The sequence below is a fragment of the Nyctereutes procyonoides genome, unplaced genomic scaffold, assembly GCF_905146905.1.
Source record: "Nyctereutes procyonoides isolate TBG_1078 unplaced genomic scaffold, NYPRO_anot_genome, whole genome shotgun sequence".
Classification (NCBI taxonomy): domain Eukaryota; kingdom Metazoa; phylum Chordata; class Mammalia; order Carnivora; family Canidae; genus Nyctereutes; species Nyctereutes procyonoides.
In genome coordinates this window covers 23,727,455-23,739,513 of record NW_026575145.1, presented here as the reverse complement: position 1 = coordinate 23,739,513, position 12,059 = coordinate 23,727,455, and the positions used below count along the sequence as shown (strand labels likewise).

Here is a 12,059-nt window from a genome sequence, read left to right as displayed (position 1 = left end):
ACCCCAAAGATTCAGATGCAATGAAACACCGGGACACCAGCACCCCGATGTTTCTAGCAGCCATGTCCACAATAGCCAAACTGTGGAAGGAGCCTCGGTGTCCATCGAGACATGAATGGATCAAGAAGATGTGGTTTATGTATACAATGGAATATTCCTCAGCCATTAGAAACGACAAATACCCACCATTTGCTTCTACGTGGATGGAACTGGAGGGTATTATGCTGAGTGAAGTAAGTCAATCGGAGAAGGACAAACAGTGTATGTTCTCATTCATTTGGAGAATATAAATAATAGTGAAAGGGAATAGAAGGGAACGGAGAAGAAATGTGTGGGAAATATCAGAAAGGGAGACAGAACATAAATACTCCTAACTCTGGGAAACGAACTAGGGGTGGTGGAAGGGGAGGAGGGCAGGGGGTGGGGTGAGTGGGTGACGGGCACGGAGGGGGACACTTGACGGATGAGCACTGGGTGTTATTCTGTATGTTGGTAAATTGAACACCAATAAAAAATTAATTTATTAAAAAAAGAAAAAAGATTATTTGCCTCTTTATTCTTAAGTTTTATGAGTTCTTTATATATTTTGGATACTCAACCTTTAACAGGTATATGATTTACAAATAGTTTCTCCCATTCTGGGGGTTGTCTTTTTCACTTTTCTGAAAGTATCATTTGAAGCAGAAGAACTTTTAATTTCTATGAATTCTAATACAGCTATTTTTTTCCTTTGGTTACTTGTGCTTTGAAGTCATATTTTAAAACCATTGCCCAATTCAAGGTCACAAAGATTGAGATAAATGTTTTCTTCTAAGAGTTTTAGAGTCTGGGTTTGTATGTTGACTTCATGGATCTATTTGAGTTAATGGACTATTTTGAGTTAATTTTCTAATACGATGGGAGGTAGAAATAAAATTTCATTCTGTTGCATATGGATAATAAGACTGTTGGGGTCCATAACCAAAAGAAAGCTGAGTAGCCATACTAATATCAGATAAAGTATACATTAAACCGGGAATCATTACTAGAGATACAGAGTAACACTTCAAAATGATTAAGTGCACAATCTACTGGGAAGATAGAACAATTCTATTTTTTATATGCACCTAATAACATGGCTTTAAAATATCTCAAACATAAATCAGTAGAATTAAACTAGTAGAATTTGTTCATTTAAAAAATCAATAGACAGGGCAGCCCGGTGGCGCAGCGGTTTAGTGCCGCCTGCAGCTCAGGGTGTGATCCTGGAGACCTGGGATCGAGTCCCACATCAGGTTCCCTGCATGGAGCCTGCTTCTCCCTCTGTCTGTGTCTCTGCCTCTCTCTCTCTCTCTCTCTCTCTCTCTGTGGTGTGTGTTTCATGAATAAATAAATAAAATCTTTAAAAATAAAAAAAAATCAATAGACAAATATACAACTGCAGTGGCGGTCATTAACACAGAAACATACAGAAAATATGACCAACATAATTAATATTCTTTATATATAGAAGACCTTAACCCCCAACAACAGAAAATATATTATTTTCAAAGTATACAGAATATTTATCAAAGTTGATTGCATTTTGGACCTTAAAACAAGACCTAACTGCAAAGGATTTAAACCATTCAGAATACAGTCTCTGATCACAACGGTACTAAGTGAGAATTCAATAACAAAAGATAACTAAACTTCATTTTTTTACCTTGTTGGATATAACAGCCATTTTCAGATGTATTGCTACAGAAGAACATCAAGACAAAACAGAGGTTCATAGGGGTATAATTTTTGGTCTCTGAATAGAGCAGTCTAACACTGTATTTGTGAACCTTACTTCCTGTTTGGGGGCAGAAACATCTAATAGCCCCAGGGACTCTACACTCAGACACTCAGATAAGGGCAGGTCTCTGGACTGGAGTGAGGACAAGAGAAATTTCAGCCAGAAGAATTTCTATCATGCTCTGTCCTGGCCTGCTGTAGGCATTCATGGCCTCCTTAGGCTTCAGTAAGTGTGGTCCTAAATGTGGGGTCTCATCTTCCTCTTGGTGTTGGAGAATGGGACTGTGCAAGTTGTCCCTGACAGGGGTGTTAAGAGGAAAGAGAGAAGGGGACATGAAATGCTGTGTGATTCTTTTCTCTGCCCTGTGTCATAAATTAATCTAATCCCCATGACCCATCTGAGACATATCAGAGAACCAACCTTGTCTTCTTTTTCCACAGGAGCCAGCCTGGCTGAGAAAGTCATCCAAACTAAAAATACAGTAACAAAGCAGGAAGGAGAAGCTGCCACCTTTAACTGCAATTATGAAACCACCTGGAGTAATTACTATACTTTGTATTGGTATAAACAGCCTCCCGGCGGAGAGATGATTTTCCTCATATACCAGGATGAAAACAAGCCAAATGAAAAACAGGGTCGCCTCTCTATAAATTTTCAAAAGGCAGCAAAATCCATCAGCCTCACCATCTCTTCCTTACAACTGACAGACTCTGCAACGTATTTTTGTGCTCTTGATAACCCCACAGTAATAAAAATAATAGTGGGAGATGAACAAAAACCTTAGTTCCATAAAGGCAGGCACCTGCTCAGAGACTTAGGAAAAAACACAGAACCACTGACAGGAAGAAGGCAGGCACTGCGGCAGCCCAGTTGAGAACTCCTAATACAAATTTCCCTTCTCTAAAAAAAAAAAATGTTCTCATAATTTAGCTCAGTGTATAAAATAACATGGGGTCCTGAGATTCCCAGATACTATCTTTGTCTCTTGGGTTAAAACAAACCACAAAGTGGTTTCTCAAATGGTCCCTAAACCATTAGATTTGTTAACAAGGAAACAGGAGCCTCAAAATGGAGTCCTCTGGAGAACACAGGCAACACCCGTTTTGAACTTGTCCACAGCAACCTCTTGCAAGATACATCTATGAAGGGAAGGGAAACAAAAGCAAAAATGAATTATTGGGACTTCATCAAGACAAAAAGCTTCTGCACAGCAAAAGAAACAGTCAACAAAACTTAAAGACAACCTACAGAATGGGAGAAGATATTTGCAAATGACCTATCAGATAAAGGGCTAGAATCCAAGATCTATAAGGAACTTATTAAACTCAACACCAAAGAAACAAGGAATCCAACCATGAAATGAGCAAAAGACATGAACAGAAATTTCACCAGCACATGAGAAAATGCTCCGCATCCCTGGCCATCAGGGAAATACAAATCAAAACCACAATGAGATACCACCTCACACCAGTGAGAATGGGGAAAATTAACAAGGCAGGAAACCACAAATGTTGGAGAGGATGTGGAGAAAGGGGAACCCTCCTGCACTGTTGGTGGGAATGTGAACTGGTGCAGCCACTCTGGAAAACTGTGTGGAGGTTCCTCAAAGAGTTAAAAATAGACCTGCCCTATGACCCAGAAATTGCACTGCTGGAGATTTACCCCAAAGATACAGATGCAGTGAAACACCGGGACACCTGCACCCCAATGTTCATAGCAGCAATGTCCACAATAGCCAAACTGAGGAAGGAGCCTCGGTGCCCGTCAAAAGATGAATGGATAAAGAAGATGTGGTCTATGTATACAATGGAATATTCCTCAGCCATTAGAAACGACAAATACCCACCATTTGCTTCAACGTGGATGGAACTGGAAGGTATTATGCTGAATGAAGTAAGTCAATCGGAGAAGGACAAACATTATCTGGTCTCATTCATTTGGGGAATATAAAAAAATAGTGAAAGGGATCACAGGGGAAAGGAGAGAAAATGAGTGGGAAATATCAGAGAGGGTGACAAACCACGAGAGACTAACTCTGGTAAACAAACAAGAGGTAGTGGAAGGGGATGTGGGCAGGGGAATGGGGTAACTGGATGACAGGCACTGAGGGGGGCACTTGGCAGGATGAGCACTGGGTGTCATACTACATGTTGGCAAATCTAACTCCAATAAAAAATATGTTAAAAAAATACAAGAATCACAAAATAAATAAATAAATTGGAGTCCTTTGTGCTAAATCCCATATCAGTAAACCAAGACTTAATCCCTAACCTAACTCTAGTTCTAACCTCCCAGGAATGTAACCCGTCAACACAGAATTACCTGGCCAGCACAAGTGAGATAACCTGTCAGATAGATCCCTTCTGTTCATCTTAGGAAAAAGGTGACTTTGCCTAAAACGATGCATTCTTTGCTGATCATTTCCTTCTTCTGACCCCTTCTCACCAAATCCTACACTAAACAATAAACATTGTGGGCTTTGGCAATTGCCTTGAAACACAGGAAAAACAAAGTACTAAGGAAAGTAAAAGGAATCCAGTTGAGAGGGATTGTTAGAACTACAGGGAGAAAAAATATCACAGCAATAGTCCTAAAATCCCCAACTGACTAAAAATAATTCAGTCTTTACTCTCAGAGCATGGCTGTAGGAAGCTCTTCACTGAGCCTTGCCGTTAGGAGGAGTAGCACATACAAAACACTTTAGACCTAAAGTTTAGGTTTAGACCTAAAACACAAGCCTTGCGGGAAAAGAAAGAAAGAGAAGAGAAGAGAAAAAGAAAGAAAGGAAAATAAAAGAGAAAAAGAAAGGGGAAAGAAAGAAAGAAAGAAAGAAAGAAAGAAAGAAAGAAAGAAAGAAGAAAGAAAGAAAGAAAGAAAGAAAGAAAGAAAGAAAGAAAGAAGAAAGAAAAAAGAAAAAGGAAGGAAGGAAGGAAGGAAGGAAGGAAGGAAGGAAGGAAGGAAGGAAGGAAGGAAGAAAGACTGTGGACTGGCTTGGTTCCTAGTTCTAAGTAAAGGAGTTCACATGTACAGTCACAAGAGGGAAGTGTTGCACCTGCAAACCAATGCTCCTTCCAGAGTGAGGGGGAGTTATCACTGAGTTCCGCAAGTTTTCTTTTCCTCTCCTTTGTCACCTTGTACTTCATAATCTCCCATGGAGTGTGTGCACAGCTTCAAGGATGTAGGTAAACTTCTTCCCCAATGCAAAGAGCTCACCACTCGTGGGAAGAAAAGAGATGATTAATAGTTTAATTTTTAATGTCCAAACATTCATTCCTATAGTAGAGTGAGAAGCTTAGCTATTAGAGCAGAGAAGGATGAGTAACTTTAATTTTGTTCTACTCCATTTCTTTAATAACAACCATTTTTTAGAATAAACAGAGAATTTTTTTTTGCAGTTTTATACCTTTGTTTGACAATCAGCGATTAGCTCTCATCCACATTAACAGTCTGTAGATTTTTGAAAGTGGTGACGGTACGTAGGTAACCAGCGTGTAGAGCTTGTGTGGTGAATCTTCATCCTCGTTATGTTTTTTGGACAACCGCACATGGATACGGTATGGAACATTCCTTATTCCTTTGGCCCAGACAGCTTTGTTGAGCCTGGTGTCAATGCGCACATCTGGAGTTCCCATCTCCTTCGTGACAAATTTCCGGATCTCTTTGAGTGCCCGAGTGGCACGCTTCTTGAAACCCACTTCATGGATACGTTTGTGAATGTTAATGGTATATTCTCTGGTCACTACCTCGTTGATGGCAGAACGGCCCTTCTTCTTCTCACCACCCTTCTTTGTGGGAGCCATTCTGCCAGGCCCTAGTTAGAAAGGAAGCCCCTAGTTAGAAAGGAAGTGAGAAATTCTTTAATGTTTATTTTCACCTCTCTTGGAAAATGTCTTCATTCTGAATCATGTCTTCTCATTTCTTCTTTCTTTTTAGTGGCCTCAATGCATGCCATCACCAGGCATGGGCATGGAGATGAGAAAGTATGTGTTAAAGAGGGTCTCAAGTGGCATAGGAAGAAGAACCTTTCAAATCATTGGTTCCTGTATCAAGATCAGAGGCATACATCAAAGCGCATCTGGAAATGCTTAACACATTGTTCAAAGAGCCAGCATGGGAGACCTGAATACCAGGTACCTTGGCTTTTATTTATTTATTTATTTGTTTGTTTGTTTGTTTCTTTTTTATTGGAGTTCAACTTGCCAACATATAGCATAACGCCCAGTTCTCATCCCATCAAGTGCCCTCCTCAGTGCCCGTCACCCAGTCACCCCAACCCCCCGCCCACCTCACCTTCCACCACCCCTTGTTTGTTTCCCAGAGTTAGGAGTCTCTCATGTTCTATCTTCCTCTCTGATATTCCCCACTCATTTTCTCTCCTTTCCCCTTTATTCCCTTTCACTATTATTTATATTCCCCAAATGAATGAGAACATATAATGTTTGTCCTTCTCCGATTGACTTACTTCACTCAGCATAATAACCTCCAGTTCCATCCACATTGAAGCAAATGGTGGGTATTTGTCGTTTCTAATGGCTGAGGAATATTCCATTGTATACATAAACCACATCTTCTTTATCCATTCATCTTTTGATGGACACCAAGGCTCCTTCCTCAGTTTGGCTATTGTGGACATTGCTGCTAGAAACATCGGGGTGCAGGTGTCCCGGCGTTTCATTGCATCTGGATCTTTGGGGTAAATCCCCAACAGTGCAATTGCTGGGTCATAGGGAAGGTCTATTTTTAACTCTTTGAGGAGCCTCCACACAGTTTTCCAGAGAGGCTGCACCAGTTCACATTCCCACCAACAGTGTAAGAGGGTTCCCTTTTATAGATAGGAATTCTCTTCTTCCCTTTATAGTCCAGGGTTCAAATAGGTTTTTTGGACTAAAGGACATTTCATACCAACTCAATGAAACATCAAACCACCAATTAGTGGTGGGTTTTGCCTTGTACCACAAATGAGAGATGGATAATCTCCTTAGGGATGATTTTGCTCATTCAGATTCACTCTAACATAGCCTATTTGAGTTTGAACCTTGAAAAGGATCTCACTGTAAACCCTCTGAATTAAGGCTAGACATTTGGAAAACATTCTTGCTCTTTTTAAAATTTTTTGTTTAATCCTAAGGGTGGGAGTAGACCTAACCAAAAGACTGCTCTGTCTTTAGCTGATTCATGGGTGGGGAACACCCAAATTGAAAGCTGCCTGACATAGGACTGTGCTAGTGGCTGCTATACTGCTGTTGGGACCTCCCCCAACCTAGGTTAAGATATAGATCCTGAGCTCTGACAGTTGGGACCCCAGTTTTCCCTGGAACTATGAGATCCCTAACAGGAATAACTATTCTCCTAACTTTAGGTAAGTGTTCTGGGTCTAATAAGGATGACTTTTGTAGCTAAAGACAAAAAGCAGGTATCTGCTACTTTTCCTTCTCCCATTGTACTTATCAAACTGCTGGGGAAATTTTTGCATCTATACTTTTCTGTGTGTCAATGTGTTTCTCTAGAAAGTCTGAGTATCATTGTGAGGGGCTGATCATATCCACTATTCACAGAATATCTCCTGAGTCTCACAGCTCTCAGGCTTGTGAGGAGGTTTGAGTTCACTGAGCTCAATGGTCATGGAACACAGAAACTTATCTTTGGCCTTGTGGCTCCAGATGGCTTAATAATAAATACCAGTAATATTTCTTCTGCCCTGGATAACACACACAAAAATGCTCAAGTTTTGAAGTAAGACCAGAGAGGAGAGTTTTGGGGGTGCTTGTGAACATGAGCTTAGAGGTACCCACATTTGAAAAAGCAGAGCTAATCTATTGTTATTCAACCTCCTAGGTATTATGAGTGACACTAAGACCACACAGCCAAATGTAATGGAGAGTACTGAAGAAGAACCTGTACACCTGCCCTGTAACCACTCCACAATCAGTGGAAATGAGTACATACATTGGTATCGACAGATTCGCCAACAGAGTCCAGAGTACATGATTCATGGTCTAAAGGACAATGTGACTAATGGAATGGCCACTCTGATCATCGCAGTAGATAGAAAGTCCAGTACCTTGATTCTGCCCTGGATTACTCTCAGAGATGCTGCTGTGTACTATTGCATCGTGAGAGAGGCACAGTGGGACACATGGGGCTGCACCTGTACACTATCTGCCTGGTGGGGGAAGGGAGTCAGGCCCTGCACAAGATTGAGTGAAACCCAACAGAAGAGAAGTAAAGGAGAAAAAGGGAAAGAAGTAATGAGAAAACAGTGAGAGAGTCAAAGAGGAAAGGATAAAAAGAACAAAGATGATAAGGAAGAAGAGCTTATGTTATTAAAGGATCACTAAAAAGCTTGCAAGGAAAACTGAAAGACACAATTGTCAACCTGCAACAGAGGGAAAAGGAAATGAGAATTTGCCATAGCTCTTTGTCTTTATCAAATGTTGCTTTCTATAAAGGTCTCCCTAAAGTAGGTGAGATCAACCATGGGTTGTCCCAAAGACTTTCTTCATTCAGACCCAAGGAGGTTCCCAGGGTGTGGATATTGTATCATATTAGTCTTTCCAACTCCTTAAAAATTATGGGTATGAATTTCAGGAACTAATTTTACTTTGCCCTGAAAAAGATTTGATATTTTCTTTGTTGCTTACCTGGAGCACACACACACCATTGGGATACACACAATTTGAGGGTAAGGGGTAAATAGGGACAAATATGTAGATGTTAATTTTGTTTTTAGGATTTATGCTGAAATATTATTATTACACTAAAAAAACACAAATCTTTCTCATTGTAAAAGATATTGTAAAAGATCGAGATATGACGTAAGGATATAAAGGAAAGCCTCTCCCCACCTCCTCTCCATTTCCTTTTCAATTCCTATGATAACCCGTTTTGACAGTTTGGACTGTGTCTTGACAATCACAATCTTTTTCATTTATAAGAGTGACCCAATTTTCTTACATGAATTGGCTCATATCGTGTGTATTTTTCTGAAACTTGTTTTTATTTTTTTATTTAAAAATGTATTTTTAAGATATTTTATTTATTTAGAAAGAGAGAGAGCATACAAGTGGAGAGAGGAGCAGAAGAAGAGGGAAAGAGAGCATCTCAAGCAGGCTCCCCACTGAGCAAGGAACCCGACATGGGGCTCGATCTGACAGCCCTGAGATTAAGAACTGAGCCAAAATCAAAAGTCAGGTGCTCAACCAATTGAGCCACCCTAGCACCCCTGAAAATGTATCTTTGAGAGGTATTCATACACACATACACATGCATACACACACATATGGACTTTATAGTATGCTTGTATAAAAATTTAATTAAGGATCCCTGGGTGGCGCAGCAGTTTGGCGCCTGCCTTTGGCGCAGGGCGTGATCCTGGAGACCCGGGATCGAATCCCACGTCGGGGTCCCGGTGCATGGAGCCTGCTTCTCCCTCTGCCTGTGTCTCTGCCTCTCTCTCTCTCTCTCTCTCTCTCTCTCTCTCTCTCTCTCTCTGACTATCATAAATAATAAATAAAAAGAAAAAAATAAAATTTATAAAAAAAATTTAATTAACTTGCACGCTTCCTAATATTTAATTTTTTTACTTCTCTTAGTTCTCATAATCAGGATCATAAGTCAAATATATACATACATATGATTTATATACATATATTTATATATGGATGAATTCTTAGAGGTGAAATTGCTGGGCAAAAAAGATATGCCTAATCTTATATTTTTACAAGTATTGAAAAGTTACCTTCCAAAATGGCTCTAACAATCTACATTGCAAAACACAGTGTATGGGAAAGCTATTTTGCATCTTGGTTAATACTATTATCAATCTTTTTTAGATTTTAGACAACTTGAAAGTATTTTTGCTGGTTTAATTTGCATTTTCCTGATTACTAGAGCAGTTGAACAACTTACCCCTTTGTGTTCTCACTTTATAGATTACTTTTTTCTTGTTTATTTGTAAAAATTATTTCAATAATATGAACATTACTTCGTTATATATATTGCACATACTTTCTCCAAATATACTATGTCTTTTAAGTTTGTTTATTCAATGATTATCCGGGATATTTTTATTTTTATATTGTCAAATCTAAGTCTTCTAGGCAGACTTTACCTATTCCAAGTTGATAAATTGAATTCTTACATTTTCTCCTAATCAAGGACATTCTTTTAATTAGCCTGAGGGAGAGACATGGGAACTCTGCTAGGTTTATATATTTGACAAGGGAAACAGGACTCTTGATCAAAATGATAGACTTCATAATTCTTCACTTTACCTGTAGAAGGGGCGCTATACAAGTTGAATTAAAAAAAAAGAATAACAGACTTATTGATTTAAAAAAGCTTACTGTTTGTTATGGGTTGAATTGTACCCCCCAACACATGCAACACACACACACACACACACACACACACACACACACGCTGCGGGTACTTTGCAATTGCAATCATAATCTCCAGAGCTTCAGAATATGACCTTATTTGGAAATAGGGTCTTGACAGAGATAATCAAGTTAAAATCAAATCATTATTGTGGGCCCCAATCCATATGATTTCTATGAGTATAAGAGAGAAACATTTGGAGACATCCTCACCCTAGAAGACCTTATTAACATGAAGGTAGAGATCAGAGTTAATGAGTCAAGAAGCCTGGGATAGGGGATCCCTGGGTGGCGCAGTGGTTTGGCGCCTGCCTTTGGCCCAGGGCGCGATCCTGGAGACTCGGGATAGAGTCCCACATTGGGCTCCCGGTGCGTGGAGCCTGCTTTTCCCTCTGCCTGTGTCTCTGCCTCTCTCTCTGTATCATAAATAAATTTTTAAAAAAATTAAAAAAAAGAAGCCTGGGAGAGAGACTCGTAACAGATCCCTTCTCCATAGGGCTCCGAAGGAAATAATCTGCTGACATCTTGACTTTGGACTTCTTGGCTCCAGGATTGGGAGACAATTTATTTCTCCACACTCCTTCCCTCTGTTCAAAGTATTTTCCAACTGGGTGATACCTAGGCTGGGATACTCTGGACTCCCCATCACTCAGCCATGGTGCCCATGCCTGTGATGTTCTTTGCCCAAAGTGACGCATCTATTTTGTTTTTTTGTCTAAACTAGAAGATGCTTAGGAAAACGTTCCCCTCAGAAGGTAAAATAAAATCATTCCCATATAAACACAGAGTGAGAAAATTAAAAATTTCAAATAAAAATAAAATTTCAAATTTTCAAAAAAAATAAAAATTTCAAATAACAATTTCATAGCAAAATCCATTGCTAACATGGATCTGCCTAACAAGAAATACTAAAAGAACTTTTTCTAAATGAAAGGAAATGATATCAGTACATTTGAAACTAATATGTATGTTAATTATTAACTGTATGTTAATTATACTTCAGTTAAAAAAAAGAAAAGAAATTATGTCAGATGGCAATTTAAAAAAAATCTCTATGCCCAATATTGGGCTCAAACTCACAACTCTGAGATCAAGAGTCACATGTGCTATAGACTGAGCCAGCCAGATGCCCCTCAGATGGTAACTTGAATGCATATAAAGAAATAAAAAGCACAAGTAAAAGTAATTTTAGAGGTAAATATTTATAAAAGGCAGTATATATATTTTTTCTTTCATTTTCTTAATTGATTTGAAAGAAAATTACATAAAACAGTAAGTTTCAAATTGTATAGTAAGGCTTATAGTTGATAAATTTTTATGTAATAGTAAGAACAAAAGAAGGGGCAGAGAATGGAACCATTTGGGAGAAAGGAAATGACATCAAACAATAATTCAAATCCACAGGAACAGCACTAGAAGTGGTAGACTTGGATTAATACAAAATACTCTATAAATATATTTTCTCCTTTCTTGTCTTAATTTTTTAAAAAAGAAGATAGTATAAAGCAAAAATTATAACATATATAGACATGATATATACGACACTAACAGCCCAAAGGAAGAGGAAAGAAATAGAGCTATATTAGGGCAAGGTTTCTGTGTTTTATTGAAATTAAGTTAGCATTAATCTGAAAGAGATTGTGATAAATTAAGATGTACATTGTAGAGACTTCTAGTTTCAGGTTCTACGTGTAAAGAGCTTGGAAGTCATCACCCCATTCTAGTAAACAAGTAAAAAGCTGAACAAACTGAAAAACGAGCAACTCTTCTTGAATCCATAAGAAAGAGACAGGAGGATACAGGTCAAACAGCTACACCCAAGACTGGAAAGACTACAGGGATTCACTGTTTACTGGAGCAGAGATTCAGAAGCAGAAACTGCCTCAGGAGCCAAAGCCATATAGGAAAACCTGAACTGTAAT

The 12,059-nt window shown here is 39.0% G+C and overlaps 1 protein-coding gene and 1 pseudogene across 1 annotated transcript in view; one reads left to right on the top strand and one right to left on the bottom strand.

Moving 5' to 3' along the window:
• LOC129499424 (T cell receptor alpha chain MC.7.G5-like) overlaps positions 1-12,059 on the top strand; it is a 494,732-nt gene that overhangs the window by 174,794 nt on the left and 307,879 nt on the right. The window lies entirely within an intron of this gene.
• On the bottom strand, positions 5,183-5,580 carry LOC129499425 (60S ribosomal protein L31-like; annotated as a pseudogene).